The sequence below is a fragment of the Elaeis guineensis genome, chromosome 8, assembly GCF_000442705.2.
Source record: "Elaeis guineensis isolate ETL-2024a chromosome 8, EG11, whole genome shotgun sequence".
Taxonomy (NCBI): domain Eukaryota; kingdom Viridiplantae; phylum Streptophyta; class Magnoliopsida; order Arecales; family Arecaceae; genus Elaeis; species Elaeis guineensis.
This window is the reverse complement of record NC_026000.2, coordinates 41,188,147-41,214,099: the sequence shown is the minus strand read 5'-3', so window position 1 is coordinate 41,214,099 and position 25,953 is coordinate 41,188,147. Positions and strand designations below refer to the sequence as shown.

Below are 25,953 nucleotides of genomic sequence, written 5' to 3'. Positions count from 1 at the left end.
TGATTACTTATGAAGAACAAAACAAAGACTTTAATTCAATATTAATTACCTAAAGCAGGAATGCAAGATTATAATAAAGAAATAAAGTGAAGCGATAAAGCACACCACAAACACAAGGATTTATAGTGGTTCGGTGCTAACCTTGCACCTACATCCACTCCCCAAGATCCTACTTGGAAATTTCAATCCACTATCCTTTGTATTCAACCCGAATACAAAACGTCGGAAACTCTGACTCTAGCTATCCCAAGCTAGATCACTTATTTCCCGGGTACAAGTAAACCCAAAACACTCCGATTTCAGGTTTGGATCAACCTTTCCTTGTTTTGGAAATCCTCCAAAAACAAGAACAAAAACTCACAAAGAGTTAAAAATTTAGAGCACAAATTAATACAATAACAGCTCCTTTAAATGAGCGAATATAACAATAAAAGCTTTACTCAAATGAAGAACCCCTTTTTCGGATTTCTCAAAGTGGATGAACGCTTGAATGCTTGAGAAGAGGTTGATTGTTGATTGAAGATCTCTTGAAAGTTTGAACGATCTCTAGATCAAGGTTGAAACAATAGGCGTGAAGAATTCTCTCCTTGAAAGATCTTGCTTTTCTCTTTCACAATCTCTCTGGTATATTGTGGATCCTCTCTCTTTTTCTTTTTGGATTTTTCATTGATCTCAGGCTTTTTCTTGCAAATTTCGGATCCTTTCTTCTATTCTTCTCTCTTTTTGATTTCACATTTGATCCGCTATTTAATCTGTAATTTCTTTCACCATTTAAAGCAATTTGTAGCATTAGAAGCAAGAAAAAAATTTAGGTAGATAAAGAGCCGTTAGAGGATTTTTAGGAAGCATAAATGGCAATTAAAACGGACAAAAAAATAGCCGTTGCTGACATTTCCCGTCGCAGGGGTCGACTCATGTCGACTCATGCTTCAGGGGTCGACTCATGAGTCGACCTCTGTTGCAAAAACCAGAGAATGCGTTTCTGGAAATTCTTGGCTCAAATTAGCAGGGGTCGACTCATGAGTCGACTCATGCCTTGTGGGTCGACTCATGAGTCGACTCACAGGTCATGCCAAGCCAGAAAACTAGAGTGCCAAGGAGAATTTTTGCGTGTCAATCAGCTCACAGTGCCATGAGTTGACTCATGAGTCGACTCATGCACTTCAAACCTTCATAACTTCAAAAATATAAGTCCAAACACAATGAAATTTTCACCAATAGATTTCAAATCATTTGTTCTACCAAATGGTACTATCAAATCAGGATTTTAGTAAAATTACGATTTTGCCTTTGAAGAGCATAAGGACTTTTTCAATTTAAAATTATTTGTATCCCTTCAATCTGCTTTGTAATCATCAAAATCAATCTAGGAGCAACAATTTTGAATGGTGTTATAATTTTACATGGACAGTTGAACAATGGTATCTATATTGTATCTAGGCCTAATGTAATGTACATTTCAAATAAATGCCCTAGAATAGATGATGTCACAGATACCTACTTTTGGCATTGTAGGCTAGGTCATATCAATAAGAACATGATGAATAGGTTGGCTCAAGAAGAAATTCTTGATAAACACGATTATGAATCGTTACCTATCTGTGAGTCTTGTTTGCTTGAAAAGATGATCAAGTCACCTTTTACTGAAAAAGGTGAACGAGCCAGTGATGTACTGGGTTTGATACATACCGATGTATGTGGACCCATGAGCACATATATCAGAGGAGGGTATAGCTACTTCATCACATTCACAGAGGACCTATCTAGGTATGGATACATCTACTTAATGAAACACAAGTCCGAATCATTTGAAATGTTTAAACGATTTCGTAACGAAGTAGAGAAACAAACTAAAAAAAATATTAAAATTCTTCGATCTGATCAAGGAGATGAATATCTTTTCAGTGAATTTCTGACATATCTAAGAGAGAATGGGATTCTCTCCTAATAGATCCCTCCAGGGACACCATAGCATAATGGCATCTCAAAAAGGAGGAATTGAACCTTATTGGACATGGTTCAGTCCATGATGGAGTTTGCAACTCTACCAATCTCTTTTTGAGATATGTACTTGAAATAGCCTATCTTGTGCTCAATAACGTTTGAGCAAGTCAGTTAGTAAGACACCATATAATATACGGTCAGGACATAGGCCTCTCTTACTTTAAGGTCTGGAGGTGTCCAGCTTATGTTAAATGATTACAAACTAACAAGCTCAGTCTTAAGTCTGATAAGTGTAATTTTGTAGGGTACCCTAAGAAAATGAGGAGATATTACTTTTACCTGCCTGTTGAACAAAAGATGTTTGTCAACAGTAAGGCATATTTTTTGGAAAAAAAAATTCTTAGTGAAGGAATAAGTGCCTTTAAAATCGAGCTTGACGAAGTTCGATAGGTAGAAGAACCGACATCAATGATTGAATCTGAACCGAATTGGATGAGATCAAACTTGGAGCCCAATAAACAAACATCCTTAAGACGATCCGATAGAGTACGTATCAATCGGACAGATACTTAGGTTTCTTGGTTCGAAATGGAGATCCTGTCGAACTCGATGAGAACGATGAGGATCCAATCATCTACATGGATGCAATACAGAGATCCGACTCTAATAAATGGCTTGAAGTCATGACATCTGAAATAGAGTCCATGAAAGTCAATGATGTATGGACATTAGTTGACCCACTTGAAGGGGTAAAGCCCATAGGGTGTAAGTGGGTCTTCAAGAGGAAGAGAGGCGCAGACAAGAAGGTGGAGACCTATAAAGCCTGTTTGGTTGCCAAGGATTATCATCAGTATTATAGTATTGACTGTGACGAGATATTTTTGCCTGTGACAATGCTCAAATCCATTTGGATCATGCTTACGATAGTAGCATATTTGGACTATGAAGTCTAGCAAATGGATGTGAAGACAGCTTTCCTAAATGAAGAGCTGAACGAAGAGGCATATATGATACAACCTGAAGGATTCATATCCACAGATGAGTCCAAGGTGTGTAAGCTTCAGAGATCAATTTATGGATTGAAGCAAGCATCTCAGTGTTGGAACATACATTTTGATAAGGTAATCAAAATGTATGGCTTCGGTAGGAATGGAGAGAAACTCTGTATATATAAGTGGATAAATGGTTCGATAATTGTATTTCTTGTGTTGTATGTGGATGACATTCTCTTAATTGAGAATGATGTCCTTGTATTACAGAGAATAAAAGTGTGGCTATCATCACCATTCTCCATGAAGGATCTGGGAGAAGCAGCCTACATCCTATGGATGAAGATCTATAGGGATAGATTTAGGAGGCTGCTCGGGCTCTCCCAATCCACGTACATAGATACTATGCTGAAATGGTTCAGCATGGAGAATCCAAGAAAGGCTATCTTCTGATAGGCCAAGAAATTTCTCTTTCGAAAGAAGATTGTCCGATAACTCCTCAAGAGAGAGAGCGTATGAGTAGAGTTTCATATGCTTCGACAGTGGGTTCTATTATGTATGCCATGATATGGACGAGATCAGACGTGGCATACTCATTGGAGATAATGAGTACACACCAGTTTGATCTAAGAGAAAATCACTGAAAGGTCGTAAAGACCATTCTTAAGTATTTAAGAAATACTAAGGACCAGTGGCTTGTGTATGGTGAAACTGACTTGAAACTTGTGGAGTTCACTGACTCCAGCTTTTAGTCAGACTATGATGATAGTAAGAGTGTGTTGACTTATATTTTTATCCTAAATGGTGGAGCAATCTGCTGAAAAAATTTCAAGCAGAATACTGTGGCAGACTCTATTTACGAAGCAGAATATATCGCGACATCCGATGCTGCGAAGGAAGCTGTATGGTTGTGAAAGTTTATCGACGAGCTCGGAGTGACACCCTCCACTGATGGCCTTGTCTTGTTATACTGTGATAATACTAGAGCCATTGCTCAAGCCAAGGAGTCGAGATCCCATCAGCACACCAAACATATTCTGCACCATTATTATCTTATCCAAAAGATCATGGATCGAGGTGACATCAATCTTCAGAAGATCGATGGAAGAAAGAATCTAGCCAATCCATTTACTAAAGCTCTCAGAATCAAAGAGTTTGATGGCCACAAATCGAATATGGGTATACGATACTGTACCGATTGGCTTTAGTCCAAGTGGGAGTTATTAAGAAATGTATCCCAAAGCTAATCATTAAACGATTGTGCTCATCTTGTAAACTGTATATGAATTTTTATTAATAAAAATTATTTGATATTTTTATTATAAATTGATCATCTTTGAACTCTTGTGTTGTAATGAAATTCTTAGGACTATATATATTAATCGACAAAGGAGGATTTGTCGTTAAGTCCTTAAAATTATACGTGACCAAATGATACACTATTATTAAGATGATAGCGATATCAAGTGTAGGTTATTGTGTGCCATATGAGTTTGTTGTCTTCTTAACCAAAGAGTGTGGAGACACTGTTATGGCATGTAGATGGAATGTAGGAGTACATTCGCATCGAACGTGATCATGTACCAAGCACTCCGCTGTCGAGAGTAGCTTGTGAAGGGTATGAGTATAAGTGTCTCTCCGATCTGAGACCACTACGATAACTTATAAGTAACTCACTGTACTTTAGTATCAGACTATCTGAGTTTCTAACTTAGTAACGAAAGGATACTAGATACAGTCAAGTACTTATCAAGTCGGTATGTGAGCCATGATGGAATTGACCCCTCTGAATTGGTAGGAGATATGCATCAGTATATTTTAATTTAGCAAAACCTTGGCCAGGGTAATCTATGAGATGGATTTGAAAGGTTGAAATATAATACGATCGACTTAATTAGGATTGACAGTTAAATCTTAAGTCACCTTGAGCATTTGGTCAAAGGGATGAATTATATAGTAACCATACGCCAGTAGGTTCTAGAAGGCTGCTTTGCAACACTTCGATCCATCCAGTCGTCGGGTCATCATTGCTAAGTGGTTACATCGATTGGTATAGAAAGTTGTTCCTATACTACCGACTTAGATTCGAACCTATGGGGTCACACGTATTAGAAAATTTGATCAAATCTGATGGCTGAAGAGTCCAATTGGATTGTGACTCTGGTAAAGAGTCCTACTTGGACTACGACTCTGTGGGAGAGTCCCACTAGGATTGAGACTCCATCATTTATGAAGAATTAATTAGTAATTAAATTACTAATTGACTCAATTTGATTAAGTAAAGAGCTTTGGAACAAGTCTAATTGAATTAGATTTAGTTCAACTTAGATTGGGATTGATATGATCAAACCCGATTATAAGAGAAATTTGATCCTGATTCGATCAGGGTTTGGACTGGCTAATTTCTAATTGGGTTAGGAATTTAATGAGATATTTAGATTTATAATTGAATTAGATTCATTTCTATCAATGATTTCAATCCAAATTTGATTTGGATTAGAATTGAATTAGAAATAAAGAGTCCAAGTCAGACTAGGACTCTATCATTATCTTTTGCGCCACATCTGGATCCATATCAATTTCTCCACACCTAATTGAATTTGGATTGTGATTTTTGGCATCATGAGAGAGGATCCAATATGGGTGGTTGGCTATAGCTGATAAGTCATAAAATTATCTCTTGCATAATTCGAATGCGATCCGAATTAGAGATAAGATGCAGACTAGGAAAGAGATTTTTCGTATATGATATATTATTGAAGTCATATTATTTTTTTTTATTTTTCTTAAGAAATACTTTAGCATGTGAGACTTCAAATTTTTTTCTCCATATTTTTATAATTTTTTTAGAATTTTTAAGGATACCAAAAAAGAGTTTTGGCATTGATTCATGGCATCCTTTCTTGGAAAGTCCTAATTTCTAGTCTATAAAAAGGGGACCTCTCTCTTGGACATCCCATGATTAATTTTCTTGCTGATTTTTTATTTTCAGAGCCTCTTCTCCTCCTCCTCTCTTTCTCCTCTAGATCTCCTATCACTTTAGAGTATCCAAGGTATTTGTAGAAGAAGAAAGAGATCAGTTGTCGAAGTTGTTCGTAGACTAGCATCTTCGAGCCCCTGATCTGCGTCAGTCTTCGTGCAAATTTTTTTATAGAGGCCAGATGACTTCGTGTGGCTATGAGTGACTTGAAGAATACCCTCTCTAACCTTTGGATTAGAGGAGATTAAGATCAAAATTTATTTGGTAATAATCTCTAACTTATTTTGATTCCTATGATAGATCTAATAGTTAGATCTAGAATTTCAGCATCGATAAGATCGATATGATTTTTATTTTCAAATCTAAAGCACATATTTTTTATATCAAAAATTTTGATGTAGTAGTATAAGATTAGATCTTATATATGTATTAGAATTAAATTATTTAATCTATTATTTTTATTGTATTAAATTTTTTAATTGCATGTATTGTACTACCATAAATTTTTTTCAAGTATGATCAAATGGCTGATCGTCGATTATGAATCGTTGAAGGAATTAATTATCAATGTGATTGATGATTAAGTATGTGCAAAGATTGCAATAAATTATTTACTAATGATTGATAAATTAAAAATATAATTAATTAATAATTTGATTTTTATTGGTTCAATTTGATTGAGCAGTAAGGATTGGATCAGATCTAATTGAATTGGATTCAATTAGGTTTGCTTTGGATTGATTGGATGCATCCCTAATAGATATTAGGACTTGTTCCAATTGATCTTAGGGATGCAAATTAAATTTTGAATTGAATAAGATTCATTTTAATTTGATTTAGATTTGATTGGATCAAATCCTACTGGATAATAGATTTGATTGGATCAAGCCCTATTAATCAATAGGTTCCCCGATATCCATTAAGATGAAAAGAATTAATCCCTAGATTGATGTGATTTTTAATCTAACTAATTTTCTATTTGAATTGGAGCCTAATTGGTTTTCTAATTGGACTAAGACCTAATTAGTTGTTTGTTATAACTAATTCTAAGTTAGTTAGGATTGGATCTAAGAATTAGTTAGAATTGGAACAAGATTCATGAGTCCTATTTAGAATAGGATTTAACCAACTCATATCTCCCATTGCTATATATTCTTCACGCTCCACATCCTTTCACGGTGAATAACCCATGCCCACAAGAAGTGCCATGCCCCACTTGCTTCTTCCATGAGAAAATAGGCATCCCCCTTCTCTTATTGTCGCCTAAAAGGAGGGGCCGTCCAAGAGTTGGACGCCCCAAATCTCACACACCTCAGCCCCCAATCTCTCACCTCTTTGGAAGGGGTCTTCAAGGGCTTTTGCTTGCTGGTTCTTAGGTGTCAAAGAGAGCTCCTCTTGCTGATTTTATAACAGAAAATTGAAGAAAAAATGTTCTTCCCAACGAAAGCAAGAGAAGGAAGAAGATAAGTCTTCTTTCTTGTGCACAACTTTAGAGAAAAAGGCATTATTCTCTCATTTTTTTTTTATTTTTTTCTTATATAAAAATCAGATTGAATCTAATTTTTAACATGAAAATTTAGAGAAAAAATATTAAAAAAATCTAGTTGGATGTTTGGGTCTTCCTAGTGCTTTTGATCAAGGAGAAAAAGGAAGAAAAAAAGAGAAGAACGGTTCTTCTCTTGGATCTTTCTTTTTATTTTTTTAGAGCATAGAAATTTATATTATTTTCTACATAAGAAATTAGATTAGATTTAATTTTTATTATAAAAAATTAGAGAAGAAAAGTTCTTCTTAAAGACCTGAAAGGAAGAGAGAAAGGTTCTCTCTTGTGCGTGGGAGAATTAAGAAGAAAGGATTCTTCTCTTGATCTCTATCGTAAAGATTTGATGCGTGGATCCAAAAAGAAAAAGAGAGAATCTCTTTGTTCTTCATTTTCTTTATATTTCTCTTAGATCAGCTAACAGCATGGTGTCTTCATGAGCTATCACTCCCGAGAAGATCGATTAGCATAAGGGCTTCGCGTGGATATCTGTAGACGTCCGACGCATGTGCGGCTGCTGAGCATCATGAAAAATCAACTATCATAGATTTTAGATATGGTGTTCTGCTATCTGCACTCAGGTATAGAGTTTTGAACTCAATTTATAATTTAGATATGATCTAATTTGATATAGATATGACTATATTTGTTGAATTTTAGATTTCAGATTTACATACATGCATATTAATTTATATCATAGATCTTCTATGATAATTTTATATTTGATCTATATACATATTATAATTAAATTATTTAATTTATATATATTTTATTATAAAATTTTAAAATATATATATATAATTATCATTTTTTTCAGTGTCCTCAGCACTGACAGGGATGCACTTGGGGAAGAACTTTGGCTCGGAGCGAGGAGATTGCCTTGGTTAGGTGAGCAGGGGCAAGGGGTCCGACCGCCAGTGGATTCAGAGTCATCGAGGTGCTTGCCAAGATCCTGACGCCATGCTCTTTAGCCCTCATGGTGGCGGTGGATGCTGATGTGTGGGATATTCTTTCCACGAGCGTAGCTGATCTTACTGAGGTTTTCCGACCTTACTATGGAAGCTCCAGTTGGCTCTGACAGCCCAGAGAACCTTGACGGTGATGGAGTTGCCGAGACAGACAGTGAGATGAGGAGGAATCTCATGGTTGGCGGTCGGGAGTGATGGCAATGGCATCGATCCCATTTTCCCCAATAGAGGAATCTATCTTGGTGCGGATCTCGATGGGTTTGGTGAGACTGGGCAGTGAGAAACGATGGAATCAATGCTCCATCCTTCCAAACTATTTATTGTTTGGTGTGGAACTATCTCTCCATGGATGTTAGTTGATGCAAGATGTGGATGGTGACCCACTGATTGAACTCTCCAGAGCCTTGTTTCTGTGGATTCCGCACGGCACTGGAGCTACGCATGAGGCCCCATGCAGATGATCTCGATGCTCCATCTTAATTTGGGTGCTCACTGACCTGCAATCTTTTTCAGAGAAAATAAAATAAAAAAGCAAGGCTTAAAGACCCCTTACCAAGAAATTGCTGGAACGGCCGAAGTCAATGGTGCATCAGATCGTCGGAGATGGGACTATCATATGCCAACTGTCATCAGATAGACTGTTGATTTTAGATTGTGATGTTTAGGAAGCAGTAATTGGCCAACCACAAGTTAGCCGCAAGACTGAAAAAATACCAGGATAATCTTGAGTTATGAAAACTTGAGGGACTTCAACAGTCTCCTCTTTTGCTGGATTCCAATCTGCCATAATTCTGGATACTACGATATTCTTTCCTGTTTGGAGCCCTCCAAAAATTCAATTTTTAGATTCAAAAATTGAGAAATTTTCATAATCTCATTTTTATTTGAGCATTACGATCTCCTTCCCTATTTGATCCTGCTCAAGATATTTAAAAATAAAAATAAAGATAATTTAAAGATCGAGGGATTTTCGTCTTCTTCGTTTTATTGATTTTCCCACCTTCATTGCAAGTAGGTGACGGACATTGCGCCATAGAGGTCTGGGTTGACATAGGTGCGAGAGCAAGATGCATCTCTTGCTGCATGTCATTGTTCCACCACATCATTTGAATCATAGTGGTCCAGATATATACTCGCTGGACTAGTGCATTGAACTAATCCGCATTTATCTTCACGGTCAATAGAAATGATGGTGTTGGTGGTGATGGTGATGTGGGGGCCTCGCTACCAGCACAGGCTCCCATATTTTTGAAAGAGACGTCGTTGAAACACCATGAAGAAACCTTGCGTGGTGCCATCTCTTGTTCACTTGGCTTCCTGAAAAATGGGCCTAAGCTCGCCATGTGGAGGGGCCGGTTGTTGCAATGCTGGTGCATGGCTTTCTCCGATATTAATGGCAGTTCGAGGGGCAACAGATCACCTCGATTGTTTGATGGTGATTTTTATTGGTGGCATGATGTAAAAGTAGGCCCTTCCTCTATCTGTTGTTGCTTGATTCAATCGAGGTCAGAGAGAGGGTGACTAAGCCTCGTGCAGGAATGCTGACACTGGAGTGACCTCCAAAATAAGTATAAATTGGAGGTTTTCACTCCGACGAGGATCTTCCACTGCTCAAGTTAGATTCAGAGAACAAAGAGAGCAGCAACGGATTCTCTAAAAGGAATTGCTTAACTTACTTGGATCCTTGGGACTTTGGTTATTTAAAGAAGATGAAGGCTGAGAAAATGGGCAACTCTGAAAATCTTGGGCCATTAATTGTGCCGTTGCGGTATTATAGCCCTCATTTGCTCCCGTGGAGTGAGGAGGCCTGGCAATATATTGAATGGGGATTTGAATATTTCAAAGATCGTGATTCACCCGTTGGCCTTCTTAAATAGATAAGTGGTGTCACCTCATGGTACATGAAGATCCCACCTATTAATTGCATGGGCCATCAATCAGGAGCTGAGAGTGTGGAGAGACTTTAGCCTTCATATGCCCCCACATAGGGGTATTTATTATTTTTGGCCTTTTGTGCATGGTGTGGGTGGTTGCCATGGCATGAAGATGACTAAGTATAGAAAGATAGCTCAGTTCAGCACATAGCTCAGGATAGCTCAGCTCATATTAGGATAGCTCATATCAGCATAAATAGCTCTTCACAGCAAGTATATGACTCAGCATACCTCTTTGCAGTAAGCATATGGCTCAGCATGCTTCCAATCTATATTTAGATATGAATATGAGGCATCTATGATAGCATCGTAAAAGTTTCTGTTGTTTCTTTATTTTTATATTTTTTTATCTTGATGGATCATATCTTTTGAAAATGTTTTTCAGGCCTAACATATCCCCTCCTAGATTGGGCAATCAAAGGATCCAATAAACTGTGATAAGTTCCCACCTCAATGAGAAATTGCCAAGTTGTGTCTTATTCTAATGCACATGATAGTTGAACTCTATCTCCACCGAAGCCTTCTTTTCGTAATGGAACCAAAAGGGCTAGATCTCCTTTGCCCTCTGCTGATGATTTGGATGGAGTCTGGTTACTGTAGAAATCTCATTGTCGAAGAAGCTCGGATATTGACGAAGTCCGAAAGAAGTTCGGAGTAGGGTCGTCCGTGGCCAGAAGAAGTCTGGAAGAAATTTGGAGAATAATTGATCACTGTAGAAGATCGACTGATAGTGAAGCCTAGAGAGCTTTTGGAGTGGCTCGATAGATGAATGGAGAAGCTCATTGTCGGAGAAGATCGGACGGTATTATGGAAGCTCAAACGGTCGAGGGGGTTCAGAGAGACGCCACACAAGTCGGAAGTCGAAAAAGTCCTGGAAGGGTCGGTCTTTTATAAACTTCGGCTGGGGGTATTTTATATCCAACACCAGTCCTCCTACTTTCGAGTTCGGGTTCGAATGAAAGAAGTACAGAGAAATTCTCGTAGCCGAAGTTGTCTCCCTCGATTTTCACTCCCGATGGTTTCCAGATATTTTGGCATTTGGCATGCTGGTGCCGGAGTCTTTTCAAATCGAGAGATCTGAAAAGATTTTTTTCGAAATTCCCGTTGGAGCGCTGCCCTAGGTACGGTGCAATAATGGTTTTACCAACTGTCAGCCACCTTCAGCCGCTTGCCATGGTGAGTGGGCCATGCGGCAGTTATAGACTGGCCAGAGGAGTCCTGCGGTCATTATTGCATCGGACCCCATCGCCTATTTAAACCCGCCTCCCTCCTTCAGGGATCTCACTTCACCCGGGAGTTTCTTTGGTTCCTCCTTCCTGAGAGTTCTATTCTTCCTCAGTGTCCTTTTTGGCCTCAGGCATTCTTCGAGTCATCCCATCTCTACATCTCTGCATTCCTCAGACCAGCCTAGGTTCACTCCAGAACTCTCCCTTTTTTGCGGCTCTGTTTCTAAACTGTGCCGATTTTCCTTCATTGCAGATATGGGCACGAACGCAGCTCGGATGCTAGCCAAGAGTCTCAAGGCCCACAAGAGGGAAGGTACTGCAACTTCTGGGTCGGCGAAGGAGGCGAGGGTAGAAGAGACAAGTCCGATCAGGTTTCGCCTTGATCGCCCAGAGCCCACGCTTGTGGCACATCTTCGACCATGAGTACTTTTCGATCCTGCGAAAGGGGGAAGCCGAAGGGGGACTGGAAGAAGAAGTCAGAAAGAAGGAGAAACCCGATCTCAGAAAGAAGGTCATGCCTGCGTCATTGTGAGGCAGCGGAAGCCATGGCGCAAAAAAGATGGCGTCTACATGTACTTTGAAGATAATGCTGGAGTAATTGTTAATCCAAAGGGAGACTGGAAGAAGTCGGGTACTTAAAGTAATCCTCGACGATGGCTGGAATCGAGAGTTCGAAGTCTGATGGTACCGAGCTTCCTTGGAGCTCTTTTGCCTTGTATTCCTTTCCTTTCTTGTTGGCCCCTCTTTTTTTGGCCTTCAAAGGCTTTGTAACGCACACTTTACTAATGAAATAAAAAGAAAATTTTTTATTACATTGTCTATTCTTGCATTGAGTCGTCGTTTACCGAACTTCTTTTGTCTTTTGTCTTGTTCGATGCCGTCATTGTTTGAAGGTTTTCGATCGTCGCCGTGTTGATTTGCCTTTTTTGTTCATGACCGTAGGTCTTTTCGAAGCCATTTGAGTCTGACGCTTCCTCCCAGTGCTCGAGCTTGAGGATCCAAACTCCTCGTTACCTTAAGGAAGTCGATTTTTCCTCGGCCTGTGTTGAGTTTCCTCTTAGAGACTGAGGGTTCTTGATAAGAGTCTCCTTTCTCGTTGAGATGAGGTCCCTTATGTTTTGGACGTAATTTGTTTTTTACTTGTCACTGGTGTAGCTCATCGCTTTCCCTTTTCATCTCCCCCCCCTTTTTTTTTATTTGGACGAGGGTTTTCCCTCTGCTCTTAATGGGGTCGTGGGAGTGTAGAGGAGCCATTGAGGAGGCTTTCCTCCTCGTCTGATCTTGATCGATCGGGTCTTTATGTGTGTCAGGATGAGGTTCTCCTCTTGTTCCCAACAATCAATTTCAACTCATATTAGGACAAGGTTCTCCTTCTGTTCCTAACAGGACTGTGGGGGCACGTAAGGGCCACTGCAAGGGCCTATCCCCTCATCCAATCTCTGGATAACCGGGCCTTCGACTTTGCTCATGTTAGGACGAGGTTCTCCTTCTGTTCCTAACAGGGTTGTGGGGGCACGTAAGGGCCGTTGCAAGGGCCTCTCCCCTCATCCGGTCTCTGATAATCGGACCTTCGACTTTGCTCACGTTAGGACGAGGTTCTCCTCCTGTTCCTAACATGGCTGTGGAGGCACATAAGGGCCATTGTAAGGGCCTCTCTCCCATCTGATCTTAAAATAACCAGGCCTTTGACTTTGCTCATGTTAGGATGAGGTTCTCCTCCTGTTCCTAACAAGACTGTGGGGGCACATAAGGGCCGTTGCAAGGGCCTCTCCCCCCATCCGATCTTTAAGTAACCGGGCCTTCAACTTTGCTCATTTTAGGATGAGGTTCTCCTTCTGTTCCTAACAAGGCTGTGGGGGCACATAAGGGCCGTTGCAAGGGCCTCTCCCCCCATCCGATCTTTAAGTAACCGTGCCTTCGACTTTGCTCATGTTAGGGCGAGGTTCTCCTCCTGTTCCTAACAAGGCTGTGGGGGCACATAAGGGTCGTTGCAAAGGCCTCTCTCCCAATCTGATCTTTAAGTAACCGAGCCTTCGACTTTGCTCATGTTAGGACGAGGTTCTCCTCCTGTTCCTAACAAGGCTGTGGGGGCACATAAGGGCCGTTGCAAGGGCCTCTCCCCCCATCCGATCTTTAAGTAATCGGACCTTCGATTTTGCTCATGTTAGGGTGAGGTTCTCTTCCTGTTCCTAACAAAGCTATGGGGGCACATAAGGGTCGTTGCAAGGGCCTTCCCCCCATCGGTCTTTAAGTAACCAAGCCTTCGACTTTGCTCATGTTAGGATGAGGTTTTCCTCCTATTCCTAACATGCTTGATTTTGATTGTATGAGGAAGTTACTCCCTGTCGTTATAAGCTCATGCTAAAAGAAAAAATATGCAAATATAAAACTTTTATTTAAGGCAAAGCTATTAGTAATACATTCGTAGATTTTTCGAATTCCATGGTCGCGGAAGGTCTGCTCCTCCGAGCTCTTTTAGATAGTATGTTCGGGCCGGACTACCTCCTTGACTTCATACGGGCCTTCCCAGTTTGGAGCAAGTTTTTTTTGATTCTAAGGTTGTGAGACAGCGGCTCGCCGAAGTACCAGGTCCCCCACTCTGAAGGCTTTGCTTTTGACCCGAGAATTATAGTAGCGGGCTATTTTCTGCTTGTAAGCCGCCATCCGAACTTAAGCTGTCTCCCACTTTTCTTCTAACAAGTCGAGGTTGGCCTTGAGATCTTGTGGGTTGTGCTGCTCGTCGAATGCCATGACTCACACCGACGGAAGCTTGAGTTCAATCGGGATCACGGCTTCTATCCCGAAGGCCAAGGCAAAGGGGGTCTCCCCTATGGGCAATCTCTGAGTAGTTCGGTATGCCCATAACACATGATAAAGCTCGTCTGCCCAAGTTTCCTTTGCTTTTTCAAGTCTTGTCTTGATTCCTTGCAACAAAGTCCTGTTGGTCACCTCGGCCTCATCGTTTGCCTGCGAATGGGCTACCGAAGTGAAGTTATGGGAGATATTTAGATCCTCACAAAATTCGGCAAACCTTGCTCCAGCAAATTGCTGCCCATTATCAGTAATGAGGGTTCTGGGTAAGCCAAGCCTACAAACAATTGACTTCCAGATGAAGTCCTGCACTTTAGCTTCTGTGATTTTTGCCAAAGGTTCAGCTTCAACCCACTTGGTGAAATAGTCTATTGCCACCAGGAGGAACTTTCACTGTCCGGATGCCATGGAAAAAGTCCAAGGATATCCATCCCCCATTGCGCAAACGGCCATGGGGCACTCAATGGTGTAAGTTCGGAGGCAGGTTGTCTTTGGATATTTGCATATCTCTGACACCGATCACACCTTCTGACATACTCGACAGAGTCGTGGTACATGATAGGCCAGTAATAGCCTTGTCAGAGCAGTTTGTGGGATAAAGATCTGGCCCCCAGGTGACTTCCACAGACTCCCTCGTGTACCTCCCACAAGATGAAGTCGGCTTCAGAAGGCCGGAGATATTTCAGAAGGAGCAAAGAGTATGACCTCTTGTATTGCTTGCCTTCATTAAGGATATATCGGGAGGCCTGGTTCCTAAGCTTTCGAGCTTCTTTTGCATCAGGAGGAAGAACCCCGTCCTTGAGGAATGCAACTAGTGGGTCGATCCAGCTGGGTTCACGGCTGATCTCCATCACAAGCTGTGATTCTTCCATACTTGGACACTTCAGAACTTCGAAGAAGACTTCCTTAGGCAGTTCTGTCGGAGCCAGGGTAGCCAACTTGGAGAGAAGGTCGGCCCTAGTATTTTCTGCTCTTGGGATCTACCTGATGTCAAAGCTGCCAAAGGTAGGGATGATCTCCTTTACTTTTTCTAGATACTTGGCCATACTGTTCTTCCGAGCTTCGTAATTTTTGCTGACCTGTCCCACTACTAATTGAGAGTCACTATAGGCTTGAAGCCGATCTACTTCTAATTCTTTGGCGATCCTCAGTCCTGCAATCAGAGCTTCATATTTTGCTCCATTATTTGTCACTGAGAATTCGAAGCGCAGTGCATACTCCATGATAATTTCATCTGGATTTACCAAGATCAGGCCACGCCTGCGTCGGACATGTTGGAGGAACCGTCCACGTAGAGGGCCCAAAAACCATCAGGGAGATCCGTTCTTTCTTTAGGGGAGTTCGTTGGAGCCCTGGGTTGTCGGCTTCCTCTCGTCCAAGTTCGGCCTCCTCCAAAATAGTGCATTCCACCATGAAGTCTGCTAATATCTGGGCTTTTATCATCGGCGAGGTCGATAGTGAGCTCGACTGCCCATTTCGCTATCCTCCCAGAGGCATCCGCTCGATGCAGAACCGCCTTGATCGGCTGGTCGGTGAGCAGTGTTATGGTGTGTCCTTGAAAGTAAGGTCGGAGCCTTCGAGCTACAATCAACAAGACATAAGTTAGTTTCTCTAACTTAGTATACCTGGTTTCGGCATCTCTCAATACTCGACTTATGTAGTAGATCGACCGTTGAATTTTTGCTTCTTCCTTAATCAGAACTGCTGTGAGAGCCACAAGGGAGATAGCCAGGTACAGAAACAACTCCTCTCTAGATTCGGGCTTTGCCAATAGTGAAGATGAGCCGAGGTAGTCCTTCAGTTCTTCGAATGCTTGCTGACATCCAGCGGTCCAACAGAAGTTCTTCAACTGCTTGAGAGTCTAAAAAAAAGGTAGGCACCACTCGGCCAATCTTGAGACAAAGCGATTTAGAGCCGCTACTCTCCCATAAGGCGCTGAACTTCTTTTATTGACTTCGGGGTGGTCATTTTTGGATGGCATAAATCTTTTCTGGATTTGCTTCGATCCCGCACCCCGATACCAATAAAGCCCAGAAATTTTTCTGAGGTTACTCCAAAAGCGCACTTGGCTGGGTTCAGCTTCATCTTGTATTTTGGAGGGTGCTAAAGGTCTCCTCAAGGTCGGCGATGTGGTTCATCAAGGATTTGCTTTTTACGAGCATATCGTCCACATAGACCTCCATGTTGCCGTCGATCTGCTCTTTGAAGATCTTGTTTATCAGCCGTTGATAGGTCGCCCCTACATTTTTTAGGCCAAAAGGCATGACCTGTAACAATAAAGCCACGGTTAGTAATAAAAGTAGTTTTTTTTTTGTGCTCTGGCACCATCCTGATTTGATTGTAGTTGGAGAACGCATCCATGAAAGTGAGAAGCTCATGGCCTGAGGTTGCATCCACCAATTGGTCGATTCTGGACAGAGGGTAACTATCCTTCGGGCAGGCTTTATTCAGCTTTTTGAAGTCTATACACATCCTCCATTTACCATTCACCTTCTTAACTAGGACCACATTGGAAACCCAGCTCGGATAGTTGACCTCTCTGATGAACCCGACTTTCAGGAGTTTATCAACTTCCTCAGCTATTGCCATTTGTCTTTCCAGTGCATGACTTCAAACTTTTTCCTTCGTCGGCCAGTGTTTGGGATCAACAGCCAGATGGTGTTCCATAACTTCAGCATCAATCCCTGGCATGTCCACCAGAGCCCAAGCGAAAACATCCGCATTCTTTTGTAGAAAATTGATAAGCTGTGTCCGCACCTCTTTCCCCAAGTTGGAGCCGATCTTCACCACGTGCTCTTCATTCCCATCATTCAAAGGAATTGAGACAAGATCTTCTATTGGCTCACCCCGTTCTTCAGTCAGGTCATCGCGGGTGTCCAATCCATCAACCGGACAGGGGTCAGGCTGACCACTTCTTTGTAGGTCTATATTATAGCAATGTCTTGCCAGGACTTGATCTCCTCTGACTTCTCCGACCTCCTAGCTAGTAAGAAATTTCAATTTCAAATGGTAGGTTGATACTACAGCTCGGAGGGCATTGAGGTCAGGTCGGTCGAGTATTGCGTTGTAGGCAGATGGCACCCTCACTACTAGGAAATCCACTAGCACTCTAGATTGTTTCGGATACCGACCTGCAACTACAGTCAAAGTTATTACTCCCTCCACTGGCACAGCATCGCCAGTAAACCCTACCAAAGGGGAGCTAACCGGCCCCAACCGACCATCAGGGATGGATATTTTTGAGAATGCATCGTAAAACAAAATATCGATCAAGCTTTTACTATCAACAAGAATGCGGCGTACATCATAATCAGTAATATTTAAAGAAACTACAACCACATCATTATGGGAGAATTGGATCTCCCGGGCATCTTCTTCAGTAAAGTTTATAGATCCTTCAGTTCTTTGCCGCTTGAGCGGTCCGGCCGATCCACTGGCCGCTCCCCTCCGGGGTCCTCCAGAGATGGTGTTGATGATCCCGATTGGAGACCGATCTCCAGGCTATTCTTCCCTCCTTGGTGGCTCCGGTTGTGGCAGGGCCCTCGATCGATCCTCCCTACCTTCAGGCCGACGTCGAATAAATCTGTCGAGCCGACCCCGCCTGATGAGCTCCTCGATTTCATTTCGGAGCTGAATAGACTCCTCCATGTCATGGCCGTGGTCACGATGATAAAGGTAGAATTTGTTTGGGTTGCACTTCCCGGGGTGCGAGCGCATCCTTTCCGACCTCGACAGCTGCTCCCTGACCTCCGTCAGCACCTGGGCTTTTGGAGCATTCAGAGGGGCATAGCTATGGAATCTTTCTGGGGGAGAGCTCCGTCGAACTCTATGGTCCGGGCTCCTCTGCTTGCGAGCTCGGGGAGGAGTCCAAATACGCCTGTGTCCGAAACTCTGCAGTCTCGTTGAGCACTCCTTTAAGAACAAGGGTACTGCGAAGACATAGCAGCCCTTCCTCTAGCGTCAATTCTGTTGGTGCAGAATTCTGTCGAAGCCGGAGAAGCTGGAGTCAAGATGACCATGGCCGCCGCCAGGACCTGCAAGAGAAGTCTAAACCGGAGTTGGGGGTGCTCTGGCAAGACCCTCCGATGCTCAAGTCAGTACTCTGCTTCAACAGAAATGGAGTGCTCGAGTGGAAATTTTAGCAGAGTTTCAAGATAGAGTTTTAAGCTTCGAGAAGAACGTATCTGGGGGTCCTTTTTATAGACAGAGAGCATAACTGATTGACAACGATGTCTATAACTGCCTGGTAGTGGGCCGTTCAGAGCCACGTGAAGTTTGTTTTGGAGAGTAGTGGCGTCAGGGGCCGTTCAGGGCCACGTGGAGTTTGTTACGGGAGTGGAGTGGTGTCTGTTGTCGTGACTTGCCAGAGAGTGATGGAGCCGGAGAGTGGAGTGGTGTCCGTTGTCGCGACTTGCCAAAGAGTGGTGGAGCCACACAGAATCCGTTGCAAAGAGTGGAGTAGGGTAGTGGCCGTTGTCGTGACTTGCCAGAGAGTTTGGATCTGTCGGCTGGAGCTCGGTTGGGATGTTTGATGGAGCGGAATGGCTCTCTATCTCATCGATCTAGGAGAAGTTCGGATGTTTTCGAGGTTGTGACGGGTCTACTATTGTTGGGTGCCTAGAGCACTGATGCTGTAGGCGGAAACCATCTGCTGTAGAAACTCGGATGGAGACTTTCTGTTGGGAAGTCCGGTAGGAGTCCGATTGCTAGAGAAGTCCGTCTGAGATTTGCCTGATGTAGAAGCTCGTCTGAAGATTATCCATCGGAGAAGTCAGGTTTCATGAAGAATCTGGCAGAGGGTCGGCCGACGGTGGACTTCAGATGGCATTGGAAAAGTTCGTCCGCTGGAGGAGTCTGGAGATCCTATGGAAGTCTGGATGGCATTGTTGAAGTTTGACTGGCGCTATTGAAGGTTGATGGCTGGGGAGGTTCGGCAGACACCAGAGGTGATCGACCGTTGTAGAAATCCAGCTGCTGGAGCCTGTCTGTTGTTGAAGCTCATCCAGAATCCATCCGTTATGGAAGTTCGGATGGAGTCTGATTCTTGTAGAAGGCTGAAAGGAGGCCGCTTATTGTAGAGGCTCGATCGAAGATCGGTTGTCGTGGAAGCTCGAAGTGGTGGCCTGGCCGGTGGAATCTGTCCTGTTATAGAAGCTCATCCGAGATCTGGAGTAGATATCCGAAGCAAACCGCCTGCAGTAGAGTTCGGAGTAGACTGCTTGCCGTGGAAGTTTGGAGTAGACTGCTTGCTGTAGAAGTTTGGCTCTCGCAAGAGCTCGGGTGGAATCCAGAAGGTGATCGACCATCGTAGAAACTTGGATGGAGTCTTGTTACTGTAGAAATCTCATTGTCGGAGAAGCTCGGATATTGACGAAGTCCGAAAGAAGTTCGGAGTAGGGTCGTCCGTGGCTGGAAGAAGTCTGGAAGGGATTCGGAGAATAATTGATCACTGTAGAAGATCGGCTGATAGTGAAGCCCAGAGAGCTTTTGGAGTGGCTCGATAGATGAATGGAGAAGCTCATTGTCGGAGAAGTCCGGATGGTATTATGGAAGCTCAAACGGTCGAGGGGGTTCAGAGAGACGCCACACAAGGTCGGAAGCCAAAAAAATCCTAAAGGATCGATCTTTTATAAACTTCGGCTGGGGGTATTTTATACCCAACACCAGTCTCCCTACTTTCGAGTTCGGATTTTGAATGAAGAAAGTACAGAGAAATTCTCACAGTCGAAGTTGCCCCCCTCGATTTTCATACCCGATGGTTTCCAGATATTTTGAAGTTTGGCATGCTGGTGCTGGAGTCTTTTCAAATCGAGGTGATCTGAAAAGGTTTTTTTTAAAATTTCTGCTGGAGCGCTGTCCTAGGTACGATATAATAATGGTTTTACCAACTGTCAGCCACCTTCAGTCGCTTGCCACGGTGAGTGGGCCACGCGGTGGTTATAGACTGGCCAGAGGAGTCCTGCGGTCATTATTGCACCAGACCCCATCGCCTATTTAAACCCGCCTCCCTCCTTCAGGGATCTCACTTCACTCGGGAGTTTCTTCGGTTTCTCCTTCTTCCTGAGAGTTCTGTTCTTCCTCAGCATCCTTTTTGTCCTCAGGCATTCTTCGAGTCGTCCCCATCTCTGTATCTCTGCATCCTGCAGACCAGCCTAGGTTCACTCCAGAACTCTCCCTTTTTCGTAGCTCTGTTTTTAAACTGTGCCGATCTTCCTTCATTGAAGATATGGGCACGGATGCAGCTCGGATGCTAGCCAAGAGTCTCAAGGCCCATAAGAGGAAAGGCGCTGCAACTTCTGGGTCGGCGAAGGAGGCGAGGGTAGAAGAGACAAGTCCGATCGGGTTTCGCCTTGATCGACTAGAGCCCGTGCTTGTGGCACATCTTCGACCGCAAGTACTTCCCGATTCTGTGAAAGGGGGAAGCCGAAGGGGGACTGCAAGAAGAAGTCAGAAAGAAGAGAAAATCTGATCTCAGAAAGAAGGTCATGCCTGCCGTCATTGTGAGGCAGCGGAAGCCATGGTGCAAAAAGGATGGCATCTACATGTACTTTGAAGATAATGCTGGAGTAATTATTAATCCAAAGGGGTCTGAAAGAAGAAGTCGGGTACTTAAAGCAATCCTCGACGATGGCTGGAATCGAGAGTTCGAAGTCTGATGGTACCGAGCTTCCTTGGAGCTCTTTTGCCTTGTATTCCTTTCCTTTCTTGTTGCCCCCCTTTTTTTTGGCCTTCAAAGGCTTTGTAACGCACACTTTACTAATGAAATGAAAAAAAATTTTCTATTACCTTGTCCATTCTTGCATTGAGTCATCATTTACCGAACTTCTTTTGTCTTTTGTCTTGTTCGATACCGTCATTGTTTGAAGGTTTTCGGTCGTCGCCGTGTTGATTTGCCTTTTTTGTTCATGACCGTAGGTCTTTTCGAAGCCATTTGAGTCTGATGCTTCCTCCCAATGCTTGAGCTTGGGGGTCCAAACTCCTCGTTACCTTAAGAAAGTCAATTTTTCTCGGCCTGTGTTGAGTTTTCTCTTAGAGAATGAGGATTCTTGATAAGAGTCTCCTTCCTCGTTGAGATGAGGTCCCTTATATTTTTGACGTAATTTTTTTTTCACTTGTCGCTGGTGTAGCTTGTCACTTTCTCTTTTCATCTCCCCTCTTTTTTTTCATTTGGGCAAGGGTTTTTTCTCTGCTCTTAACGGGATTGTGGGAGTGTAGAGAAGCCGTTGAGGAGGCTTTCCTCCTCATCCGGTCTTGATCGATCGAGTCTTTGTGTATGTCAGACGAGGTTCTCCTCTTGTTCCCGATAATCAATTTCAGCTCATGTTAGGATGAGGTTCTCCTTTTGTTCCTAACAGGACTGTGGGGGCACGTAAGGGCCGCTGCAAGGGCCTCTCCCCTCATCCGGTCTCTGGATAACCGGGCCTTCGACTTTGCTCACGTTAGGATGAGGTTCTCCTTCTGTTCTTAACATGGCTGTGGGGGCACATAAGGGCCGTTGTAAGAGCCTCTCCCCCCATCCAGTCTTAAAATAATCGGGCCTTCGACTTTGCTCATGTTAGACGAGGTTCTCCTCCTGTTCCTAACAAGGCTGTGGAGGCACATAAGGGCCGTTGCAAGGGCCTCTCCCTCCATCCGATCTTTAAGTAACTGGGCCTTTGACTTTGCTCATGTTAGGATGAGGTTCTCCTCCTATTCCTAACAAGGATGTGGGGCCACATAAGGGCCGTTGCAAGGGCCTCTCCCCCCATCCGGTCTTTAAGTAACCGGGCCTTCGACTTTGCTCATGTTAGGACAAGGTTCTCCTCCTGTTCCTAACAAGGCTGAAGGGCTGTTGCAAGGGCCTCTCCTCCCATCCGATCTTTAAGTAACGGGCCTTCGACTTTGCTCATGTTAGGATGAGGTTCTCCTCCTATTCCTAACAAGGCTGTGGGGGCACATAAGGATCGTTGCAAGGGTCTCTCCCCCCATCCGATCTTTAAGTAATTGGGCCTTCGACTTTGCTCATGTTAGGATGAAATTTTTTTCCTGTTCCTAATAAGGCTGTGGGGGCACATAAGGGCCGTTGCAAGAGCCTCTCCCCCCATCCGATCTTTAAGTAACTGGGCCTTCGACTTTGCTCATATTAGGATGAGGTTTTTCTCCTATTCTTAACATGCTTGATTTCGATTGTATAAGGGAGTTACTCCCTGTCGTTATAAGCTCATGCTAAAAGAAAAAATATGCAAATATGAAACTTTTATTTAAGGAAAAGCTATTGGTAATACATTCGTAGATTTTTCGAATTCCATGGTCACGAAAGGTTTGCTCCTCCGAGCTCTTTTAGATAGTATGTTCCGGGTCGGACTACCTCCTTGACTTCATACAGGCCTTCCCAGTTCGGGGTAAGTTTTTCTTGATTCTGAGGTTGTGAGACAGCGGCTCGCCGAAGTACCAGGTCCCCGCTATGAGATTTGCTAGTCTATCTAAAGTTATATTTTAGAGACTACTTAATATGTGCTCATGAATGTTCTGAGCAAATTAGTTACCAAAACTCCATATAAGATATGAACTTGGGTAATTTGATGTTCTCTTATCTTAGGTGTTGGTGCAGAATTCCACCGAAGCTGGAGTCGAGATGACCGCGGCCGCCGCCAGGACCTGCAAGAAAAGTCTAAACTGGAGTTTGGGGTGCTCCGACAAGACCCTCCGATGCTCAAGTCAGTACTCTGCTTCAACAGAAATGGAGTGCTCGAGTGAAAATTTTAGCAAAGTTTCGAGATAGAGTTTTGAGCTTAGAGAAGAACGTATCTGGGGGTCCCTTTTTATAGACAGAGAGCATAACTGATTGACAGCGACGTCTGTAACCGCCTGATGTGGGCCGTTCAAAGCCACGCAGAGTTTGTTACAGAGAGTAGTGGCGTCAGGGGCCATTCAGGGCCACGTGGAGTTTGTTACGAGGAGTGGAGTGGTGTCCATTGTCGCGACTTGTCAGAGAGTGGAGTCCGGAGAGTGGAGTGGTGTCCGTTGTTGCGACTTGCCAGAGAGTGGTGGAGCCATGGGAATCCATTGCAGAGAGTGGAGTAGGGTAGTGGCCGTTGTCGTGACTTGCCAGAGAGTTCGGATCTGTTGGCTGAAGCTCGACTGGGATGTCTGATGGAGCGAAATGGCTCTCTATCTCATCGATCTAGGAGAAGCTCGGATGTTTCTGAGGTTGTGACGGGTCTACTGTTGTTGGGTGCCTAGAGAACTGATGCTGCAGGTGGGAACCATCTGCCGTAGAAACTCGGACGGAGACTTTTTGTTGGAAAAGTCCGGTAGGAGTCCGATTGCTAGAGAAGTCCGTCTGTGATTTGTCTGATGTGAAAGCTCATCTGAAGATTATTCATCGGAGAAGTCCGGTTTCATGAAGAATCTGGCAGAGGGTCGGCCGGCGGTGGACTTCGAATCGCGTTGGGGAGGTTCATCCGCTGAGGAGTCTGGGGATCTTGTGGAAGTCTGGATGGCGTTGTTGAAGTCCGGCTAGCGCTATTGAAGGTTGATGGCTGGGGAGGTTCGGCAGACACTGGAGGCGATCTGCCGTTGTAGAAATCCAGCTACTGGAGCCCATCTATTGTAGAAGCTCATCTGGAATCCATCCGCTATGGAAGTTCGGATGGAGTTCGATTCTTGCAGAAGGCTGAAAGGAGGCCGCTTATTGTAGAGGCTCGATCGAAGATTGGTTGTCGTGAAAGCTCAAAGTGGTGGCCTGGCCGGTGGAACCTGTCCCATTGTAGAAGCTCATCCGAGATCTGGAGTAGATATTCAAAGCAGACCGCCTGCAGTAGGAGTTTGGAGTAGACTGCTTATCGTGGAAGTTCGGAGTAGACTGCTTGCTATAGAAGTTCGGCTCTCGCAAGAGCTCGGGTGGAATCCGGAAGGCGATCGACCATCGTAGAAACTTGGATGGAGTCTGGTTACTGCAGAAATCTCGTTGTCGGAGAAGCTCGGATATTGATGAAGTCTGGAAGAAGTTCGGAGTAGGGCGTCCGTGGTCGGAAGAAGTCTGGAAGGGATTCGGAGAATAATTGTTCACTGTAGAAGATCGGCTGATAGTGAAGCCCAGAGAGCTTTTGGAGCGGCTCGGTAGATGAATGGAGAAGCTCATTGTCGGAGAAGTCTGGATGGTATTATGGAAGCTCAGATGATCAAGGGGGTTCAAAGAGACGCCACACAAGGTCAGAAGCCGAAAAAGTCCTGGAAGGGTCGGTCTTTTATAAACTTTGGCTGGGGATATTTTATACCCAATATTAGGGTTTGGGGTGTCGGGCTTATGTGAAATATTCACAAACTGACTAGCTTGGATCTTGATCTGATAAATATTATATTAGAGATATTCTTTTAACCTTCCTAATGGACATAAGATGTTTGTGAATCTTAAGGCATTCTTTTTGAAAAAAAAAATTTGATGAAGGAACTGATACCGTTAAGAGCAAGCTTGGTGAAGTTTGATAGGTAGAGGAACTGACACTGACATACAAACCAACAGAATCGGAGTTGATTAGATCAAATCCAGAGCCCAATGTAAAGACATCCTTGAGTAGATTAGTAGAGTACCGTGTCAGTCGAACAGATACTTCAGTTTCTAAGTTTGGGATGGAGATTTGATCTCCCATACGGATACCATACTGAGATCTAACTTTAAGAAATAGCTTGGAGCCATTAAATCTGAAATGAAGTCTATGAAAATCGATGATATATGGACATTCATTGATTTACTTGAAGGGCTAAGATCAATAGGGTGTAAGTGGATTTTAGATAGATAAGAGGCGCAGATAGAAACAAAGAGACCTATAGAATCCCATTTGGTTGCCAAAGAATTTCATCTAAGTTATAGTATTGATTATGATGAGAATTTTTCTTCTGGCAATCCTCAAGTCCATTCAGATTGAATCAAGCTTCTTGGAGTTGGAACATACATTTTGAACGTATAGCTCCATTAAGAACAAAGTAGAGTCCTATATGTACAAATAGGCTAATAGTTCTGTAATAGTATTCTTTGTGTTGTTTGGGATGAAATTCTCTTAATCGAAAATGACATCCCTACATTATAGAAAATAAAAGCTTGATTGTCATCTCTATTCTCTATAAAGATTTGAGAGATTATGAGAACCATCCTTAAGTATTTATGAAATACTAAAGACCAATATCTCATTTTTGAAGAATCTGACTTAAACCTATGGAATATTGATTTCAATTTCTAGTCAGATAGAAATGACAAAGTTATGTCAGATTATGTTTTTATCCTAAAAAGAAGAGTGACATGCTGGAAAGATTCCATGCAGTATTCAGTAGCCAGTTTTATTTGTCATACAGAGTTCTTTGCGGTATTTGATGCTGCTAGAGAAGTTGTTTGGTTATGAAAATTCATTAACGAACTTGAAGTGGCTCCCTTCGTTGATGGTCCAGTCCTTCTGTATTGATAGCAGTATTGGAGCCATACCTTAAGCTAAAGAACTGATGTTCCATCTGAGAACCAAATACTTTCTGTATTGCAATCACCTTATCTGAAAAGATTGAGGTAAAGTCCATCTTAAAAAGATCGA

General features: G+C 43.0%; 1 pseudogene; it reads left to right on the top strand.

The window, feature by feature from the left end:
- Positions 1–25,953, top strand: part of LOC105035854 (SAC3 family protein B-like) — a 242,094-nt pseudogene that overhangs the window by 156,270 nt on the left and 59,871 nt on the right.